The sequence below is a fragment of the Arachis ipaensis genome, chromosome B1 (genome assembly GCF_059453495.1).
Source record: "Arachis ipaensis isolate K30076 ecotype BB chromosome B1, ASM5945349v1, whole genome shotgun sequence".
Taxonomy (NCBI): domain Eukaryota; kingdom Viridiplantae; phylum Streptophyta; class Magnoliopsida; order Fabales; family Fabaceae; genus Arachis; species Arachis ipaensis.
The window spans coordinates 92,983,696-92,992,437 of NC_142436.1; the positions used below are offsets into that span (position 1 = coordinate 92,983,696).

Consider the following 8,742-nt stretch of genomic DNA (forward strand, 5'->3'; position numbering starts at 1 on the left):
CGAGTTAGGGTCAATCCCACGAGGATTGTGGCTTGAAGCAAGCAATGGTTGTCTTGCAGGTCTTAGTCAGGAAGAATCAAAAGGTCTTTGGATTAGAGGAAACTATTCATAATTTGTATTTGTAAAACAAGTATTTTCAGGGATAGGAATAGAGTTGAGAGTCGGAGTTGCTTTGTCTTTCTGAAGTAACTCTGATACTACTGTCTTCCTTGCTTGTGAATGATCTTGTTCTATGGTATGATGTAAGTGATCAAAGTCATTGCCCGTGGTCATTGATATCCTCTGTTACAGAATGAACACGGCCGTGGCCATTGGCCGTGGTTACTCAATCTGACGAAGGGTGAAGTGCATAGCTATCAATTCTCTTGGCGATCCTACTCAAAACGCTACAGACAAGGACGAATCTTCAAGATCAGAGAACGTTGCTTATTTGGATTCTAGCCTATACCACGGAGACCCTAATCTCCCCAGAAATCGGCTGAACTGGTGTCTCGAGAAGTTTCCAACGAAGTCGTGGATTAACTGTCTGAGAGATTTATAAACATAGATGTTGGCTCGTGCTTTTCTTTTAGGTACTCACACGAAAATCATGTAAAATACACTTTAAATACTAAACAGATGATTAATAAGGGTAAAACAGTCTATTTAGTGCTAAAATCCACTTCTGGGGCCCACTTGATGAGTGTTTGGGATGAGCTTTGATGAGATCCACGTGCTATGAGGTTCCTTGTGCATGGAACGCCAACTAGGGGGTCCTCTCCGGGCCTTTTGAAGTTGGGCTCTGCTCTTTGGGCGCTGGATGCCTGGAAGGGGGCAGGAAGCTGGCGTTGGACGCCAATTTTGGGCCTTCTAATCCCAAGCAAAGTATAGACTATTATATATTTCTGGAAAGCTCTGAAACTCAGTTTTCCATAGCCATTGAGAGCTCCATTTTGACTTCTGTAACTCTAGAAACACTCTTCCGAATGCAGGCAGGTCAGATCCGGACAACATCTACAGTGCTTTCTCTATCTCTGAATCAGACTTCTGCTCCAGCTCCTAAATTTTAGCGAAAAAATAACTGAAATTGCCCAAAAACACAAAAACTCATAGTAAAATCTAAAAATGTGAATTTAACACTAAAACCTATCAAAACTTAATAAAAACTAAACAAAAATTACTAAAAACTATAGAAAGTGATGCCAAAAAGCATATAAAATATCCGCTCATCACAACACCAAACTTAAATCGTTGCTTGTTCCCAAGCAACTAAAAACACAGTAGGATAGAAAAAGAAAATTAAGATACAATACATTTCTAAGTTTCAAATGAAGCTTAGTTACAATCAGATGAGCAGGACTTAGTATTTTTTATTCTTGAACACAACTTTCTGAGTCTTGGTCGTGACCCTAAGCACTCTATTTTCCAGTATTACCACCGGATACATTCATGCCATAGAAATTTTAACTGGGTGAACCTTTTCAAATTGTGACTCAGCTTTGCTAGAATTCCTAGATAGAAGTTGATGACTTGCATCATCTACCTCTTTCTCTTATCTAAAAGGACCATAAAAAAAGCATAATCTAATTCAATCAATGCAATTTCATGAAGTAAATGGTGAATATTATGGTAAATTGCTTTGAAATGAGTTTGTGTTGAACTTCAGGTTAAAAGAGCAACAAAAGAAAGAGGAGACAAGAAAAATGAGCTGGGTGTGGCACGCCAGCACTAGGGCGTGGCACGCCAGTTGATAATTCCAGAAGAGGATTCTTGGAGCTTTACTATGGGCATGGCACGCCAACTATATTTTCTAGAGAAGCATTCTTGGAGCTTTAACATGGGCGTGGCATGCCAGGGCTAGGCGTGGCATGCCAATTATACTTTCCAGGGAGCATATTTGAAGACCACAAAGGGGGTGTGGCACGCCAAGCTAGGCATGACATGCCAACCCCCTCATAAACACTAGGCGTACCACTTGAGCTCGAAGGCATGGCACGCCAGTTCATTGGTCCAAAAAGAGGACTTGAAGGCTCCACACTGGGCGTGCCACCTGATGTCGAAGGCGTTGCACGCCAACTCTACTCATGTATTGGGCGTGCCACTTGGGTTCCAGGCGTGGCACCCCAAGCCTGAAGAAGTCCACACCAATAAGGGTGTGCCACTTGAACTCGAAGGCATGGCACACCAATATGTTTTACCAGAGGAGTATGGAGGAAGTACCAATGCTGGGCGTGTCACTTGGGTCCCAAGCGTGTCACTTGGGTCCCAAGCGTGGCACGCTAATGCTTGAAGAAGCTTAGGCACCAACACTGGGCGTGCCACTTGATGTCGAAGGCGTGGCACGCCAGCTCTGGCACCCATGGGAGAAGAAGACTAGGCGTGCCACTTGAGACTTATGGCATGGCAGGCCAGGGCAAGATAACTATGGGCGTGGCACTTGAATGCTGGGTGTGGCATGCCAATCATTTCTCATTCATGCACTATCAAAGCACGTGGCACGCCACATACTGGGCGTGGCACGCGAGTATTATTTTCCAGAAAGGGAGATTGAAGCATTATCAAGGGCGTGGCATGCCAGTATTATTTTCCAGAGAGGATGGATGGAGTGTATACTATGGGCATGTCACGCCAAGACCTAGGCGTGCCACGCTGGTCCAAGGCTCCAGAAAAAAGAGCAAAAGGGAAGAGCCTGGGCGTGCCACTTGAGCTCGAAGGCGTGGCACGCCAGGCTAACTATGCAATGGAGAGACCCTGGGCGTGCCACTTGGGCTCGAAGGCGTGGCACGCCAGGGTGGTTGATGGAGATGGCATGCCACATGCAAGCCAGGTCTGGTGCGCTAAGCCAAGCTGAGAAGCTAGGCGTGGCACGCCACTCAAACGCCAGCCACACGCCAGGCACATGCTTCATTTTAGGAGTTCTTCCTCTCCTTTTTAGTTGTAATTTTCTTTTCTCTTTTGTATTTTCTTAATTTTACTAACAGGAGTAGTAAAAATAACCCCTAGAAGTAGTGAAAAAAGGGGTTGGATTGGAAAGTGTGTTAGCAAGTGGGATTGAATAGTTAACTTTTAGTTTTACTTTTACACTTCATCTTCTCCATCTTTGGTACTTTTCTCTAAGCTATGAGTAGCTAAACTCCCTCTCATTGAAAGAGAGAGCTCTGTTGTACTTGATGGATTAATGATAGTGAATTTCTTCTTCTCTTCATATTCTCTTTGATTTGCTAGAAGGAATTTCGTTCTTCATGCTAGTGTTCAATCATCTTAGGAAAGAGGTTGAATGCAAAATGGGTTTCATGGGAACCTTGGAAATGGAAACATAAAACCATGCTTGAAATCCATTCTCACACTTGAGTAGATATGGGTTTTGGGATTGGATATGGTGACGTATAATCCACCCACCATTTGGATCTATGAGGATGTGTGGTATAATCAGGGACCAAGCATATCTCTCTTCATGAGCAATTAGACCAAGGAATTGGCTGATTATCAAGATTTGAGAGATTGAATCACCAAGGGATTGGGGTTCAATCAATCATGATTGCCAAGAGGTTAATGAGTTGCATGATTGAAGATGAGATGATCTAAATTTAATCCAAAGAGAGCAACATCTCCTAATCCCAATAAATTTCGCCTACTCCTATCTTCCTATTCTTTATAGCTTTTCTTTCATTTCTGCTATTACCCATTCCCCATTTACAATTCAGTCATTTATATTTCAGTTCTTTACATTCTTGCCATTTACCCTTCTGCAGTTTATTGCTTTCATTTACTTTTAAGTCATTTACATTTCTGCTATTTGAATTTCTGCATTCAATACTCTCTACATTGATTAACTTAACTAAATTCACTCATCAACTAAAATTGCTCAATCAATCAATCTATGTGGATTCGACCCCACTCCTAGTGGGTTATTACTTAACGATAATTTGATGGCTTGCCAAAGAACGGATTTCTTTTGTATGGGGAGTGAATTCCGGTCATCAAGTTTTATGGCGTCGTTGCAGGGGATTGATTTTGGAATTGACAATGGTTAAGTTGATGAGCATTTAGATTAAGCATTTTCTTTAGTTTGTTAGTTTCTTTAATTTCAGTCTTAATTGTTCATTGTATATATATTCATCCTAACAAAAAGCACACTAACTGTTTGATAAGTTGCATCAATTAATTTTGACTTACCCACCCCTCTTCCAAAAGGGGTGATAACACTTGTTTTAGATTGTGTCTTGTGTTGTGTATGACAGGGAGAAGAGGAGCTGTAACCTCTTACAATTCTGAATCGGAGAGAACATTTTTGAGATTGAAAAGAGAAGCAGTGGCAAGAGGCAAAAGAGTAATTGGTGAAGAAGAAGAAGTAGAAGACAATCCAGTAGAAACTCTGGAAGGAGAAAAACACAATCATCACGAAGAAGCAATTGGTAACCATGCCACTCCACAAGAAAGGAGAGTGCTAGGCTCCTACATCAATCCCAATCCTGGGAATTGTGGAAGTAGCATCTTGAGACCCAACATACATGCGAACAACTTTGAGCTCAAACTAAAACTAATCACTCTCGTTCAGAACAATTGCTCATTTGGAGGGAATGCTCAAGAAGATCCCAAGCAACATATAACCACATTTTTGAGGATATGTGACACTGTGAAGTCTAATGGTGTTCACCCAGACACCTACAAACTCCTCTTGTTCCCCTTTTCTCTTAGGGACAAGGCCTGAAAGTGGCTAGAATAATTTCCTAAGGAAAGCTTGACAACTTAGGAGGATGTGGTGAAGAAGTTCTTAGCAAGATTTTATCCTCCCCAAAGAGTTAATAGATTGAGAACTGAGGTGCGAACCTTTAGACAACAAGATGGTGAAACACTCTATGAAGCATGGGAGAGATACAAAGAGTTGACAAGAAAATGCCCTCCGGACATGTTCAATGAATGGGTGCAACTGCACATCTTCTATGAGGGGCTATCATATGAGTCAAAGAAGGCCCTAGATCACTCTTCTGGATGCTCTCTCAACAAGAAGACAATTGAGGAGGCCATAGACATCATAGAAACTGTTGCCAACAACGAGTATTTCTATGCCTCTGATAAAACTCAAAAAAGAGGAGTGATAGAGCTTAATTCCATTGATGCTCTGCTGGCTCAAAACAAGGTGATCATTGCTCAACTGGTAGCTCTAACCAAGCAAATGGAGAAGAATCAGGTCTCAGCTATCCAAGCTCAAGCACTTCCACAAGAAGAAGATACCCCAGAAGTTAAAAGTGAATGGGAGCAAGCTAACTATGTGAACAACTTTTCCAGACCACCATATGACCCCAATGCTAAAACATACAACCCAGGTTGGAAGAACCACGCAAATTTTGGGTGGAAAAACCAACAAAACCACAACCAAGATCACAAACTATACCACTCTAACCAATACAACCACAATTCCAACTAACAATCAAGCAACAATAGACCATACCACAAAACATAAAATGCACCCTACCACTCCACCCAACAACCATACAACAACCACTCTCAAGATGCATCATCCTCAACCTTACAACCACGTGATATCAGCAACAATTTTGTAAGATTGGAGGCTACTATGGCACAATTGACAGGGACTATTGCCACTATTGCAGAGAGACAAGCAAGGGGAGGTTATGATATATACAATCCAAGAGGAGGCTAGATCCAACATGAGGAACCAATGGGTAGAAATTTCAAAACTGGAAGCACAACTAGGGAGCTTGTCTAAATAGATACCAATGCCTACACATACATTCCCTAGTGATACCATGGCCAACCCAAGAGGGGAATGCAAGGCCATCACACTAAGGAGTGGGAAGGTTGTGGAGGAGACATCCTCAAGCCACAATTTATAAGATGAAGAAGTTGCAAATAACTCAACAACCAAGAAGGAAGAAGAGGCACCTGAGCCAGCCCCACCAAAGCAAGTCCTAAAACCATATGTACCAAAAGCACCATACCCACAAAGGCTGAGGAAACGTGGAAAATACAGCCAATTTTCTAGATTCTTGGAGATCTTTAAGAAGCTTCAAATCAATATACCTTTTGCTAATGCATTAGAGCAAATGCCACTCTATGCCATGTTTTTAAAGTAGCTCATGACAAGGAAAAGAAGCTGGAGAGAGAAAGAAATTGTAGTGCTCATAGAGGAATGTAGTGCCATCATACAAAAGAAGCTTCCCCAAAAGATGAAAGATCCTGGGAGCTTCCAAATTCCGTGCATCATAGGGGATATAAGCATTGAGAAGGCATTGTGTGATATGGGAGCTAGCATTAACCTCATGTCCTTGGCCATGATGAAAAGAATGAGAATTGAAGAGGCCAAACCAACAAGAATGGCACTCCAATGAGCTAATAGAACATTCAAATTCCCCCATGGTGTGGTGAAAGATTTGTCGGTGAAAGTGGGAGAGTTTATCTTCCCAGCTGACTTTGTTGTGCTTGATATGGAGGAAGAGGCTAACACATCAATTATCTTGGGAAGACCATTCTTAGCTACTGCTGGAGCTATAATTGATGTACAAAAGGGAGAGTTAGTCTTGAGATTTCATGAAGAGAAGATGGTATTTAATGTCTTCAAAGCAATGAGTTACCCAAAGGAGTCCATTGGTGAATGCATGATGGTGAACACAATGGAGAAGCTAGTTCAAGGAGTCCTAGAAGAAGAACAATGTGAAGAAATCATGGAGCAAGATCAACAAGCATGTGGTGAACTACCACAAGAAATCATACAAGACTCAATCATGTTGGACAAGACAAGCAAGAAGGAAGTGGAGGCACCAAAGTTGGAGTTGAAAACCCTGCCTCCAAACTTGAAGTATGCCTTCTCAAGTGACAACAACACATATCCAGTTATCATCAACTCAAGCTTGAGTAAAGAGCAAGAAGAGGAGCTTATCAATGTGTTGAGACAATACAAGGATGCCATAGGATGGACACTATCAGATCTGAAGGGGGTTTATCCTTCAATGTGCATGCATAAAATCCTTCTTGAAGAAGGTGCTAAGCCTTCAAGACAGCCACAAAGAAGACTAAACTCAACAATGAATGAAGTGGTGCAAAAAGAGGTGCTGAAGTTGTGGCAAGCAGGGGTGATCTACCCAATCTCATACTTTCTTGTCCCCCCAGCCTTTAGGTACTTTCTTTTTAGTACCTTTGTGCTTAGAGCTTGTTGAGGGCTACCGAACACCAAACTTAGAATTGATGTCTGGGGACTCTGCTGAGCTCTGCACAAAAAGAGAGGGTTAGCACACTAGGTGTTGCACAGTTATCTCTCTTTTAGAGGGAGAATTAGAAAGAGGCATCTTGAATAAGATGTGATCCTCCCCTAACTTTAGGGTTAATTCCCCCTTAGCCACATCAATGATAGTATTAGCTGTGGCTAAGAAAGATCTTCCAATGATGACACAATCATCCTCATCCTCTCCTATGTCCAAGACAATGAAGTTTGTAGGGATGTAGTGGTTTTCAACCATAACCAAGACATCCTCCACTAAGCCATATAGCTTCTTCATGGTCTTGTCTGCCATCTCTAACGAGATGTATGCAACTTGTACCTCATGGATTTCCAACTTCTCCATTACAGAGAGTAGCATGAGTTTTATGCTTGACCTAGGTCACATAGAGCCTTTTCAACGGTCATAGTGCCTATGGTGCAAGGAATCAGAAAGCGTCCAAGGTCTGGAAGATTCTAAGGTAGCTCTTGCTGAACCAAAGCATGGAGTTCTTTGGTTAGCAGTGAAGGTTATCCCTCCAGAGGCTTTGTACCAAATAACTTGATATTCAGCTTTGTTAGGAATCCTAGGAAACGAGCAACTTGCTCTTCCCTAGTGTCTTCATCCTCACTTGAGGATGAGTAGTCATCAGAACTTATGCACTGCAGAAGTGCATTCAAAGGAACCTTAATAGTCTTTATGGCTTCCTTTGGTTCTGGGCTAGAGGGTTCTGGAATGGGATTTAGGCACTCAGAAGGTGTGCTTTGGTTGGCGTTCAACGCCAACTCTGTCAGCTTATTGGGCATTGAACGCCCTTGCTGTTCACCCCTGACTGGCATTAAACGCCAGTCCCTCTAGCATTCTGGGCATTGAACGCCCATCAGGGATGTCCTTGCTAGCATTCAACGCCAGCTTCCTTGGGCTGGTGGGCGTTGAACACCCAGTGAGGGGTTCCACACTAGCGTTTAGCGCCAGAAAGCCTTCCTATTTGGGTGTTGAATGTCCAGCCTGTGCTCCCTGGCTGGCGTTCAATGCCAGCTTTTTTGCCGGGATGGGCGTTAAATGCCCAGTGAGGGCTTCCTTGCTGGCGTTTAACGCTAGGCTTGCTGCCATTGTGGGCATTGAACGTTCAGTGAAGGCTTCTTCACTGGCATTCAACGCCTTCCCATTCTCCTCCAATTCGGCCTCAACCTCCATGGTTATGGCCTTGCACTCTTCTCTAAGATTAACCTCAGTATTACTGGGAAGAGTGTCTGGAGAGATCTTAGGGATTCTTTTGCTCAGTTGACCAACTTATACCTCTAAGTTTTTAATAGAAGACCTTGTTTCATTAATGAAACTATGAGTTGTCTTAGTGAGGCTGGAGACTAGAGTGGCTAAGTCAGAAAGGTTCTGCTTAGAGGTATCCATATTCTCTTGAGAAGATGGGAATGGTGGTCTGTTATGGAACCTATTCTGGTTCCTACCACCTTGGTTGTTATTAAAACCATGTTGAGGTTTCTGTTGATCCTTCCATAAAAGGTTAGGATGATTCCTCCATGAAGGG

At 42.7% G+C, this 8,742-nt stretch overlaps 1 non-coding gene across 1 annotated transcript; it reads right to left on the bottom strand.

Annotated features, from left to right (window-relative positions):
* Positions 1–4,786: 4,786 nt before the first annotated feature.
* Positions 4,787–4,892, bottom strand: LOC148577489 (small nucleolar RNA R71). Its single transcript, XR_015903480.1, has one exon. It is a non-coding gene; the product is annotated as a small nucleolar RNA R71 (small nucleolar RNA).
* Positions 4,893–8,742: the final 3,850 nt, after the last annotated feature.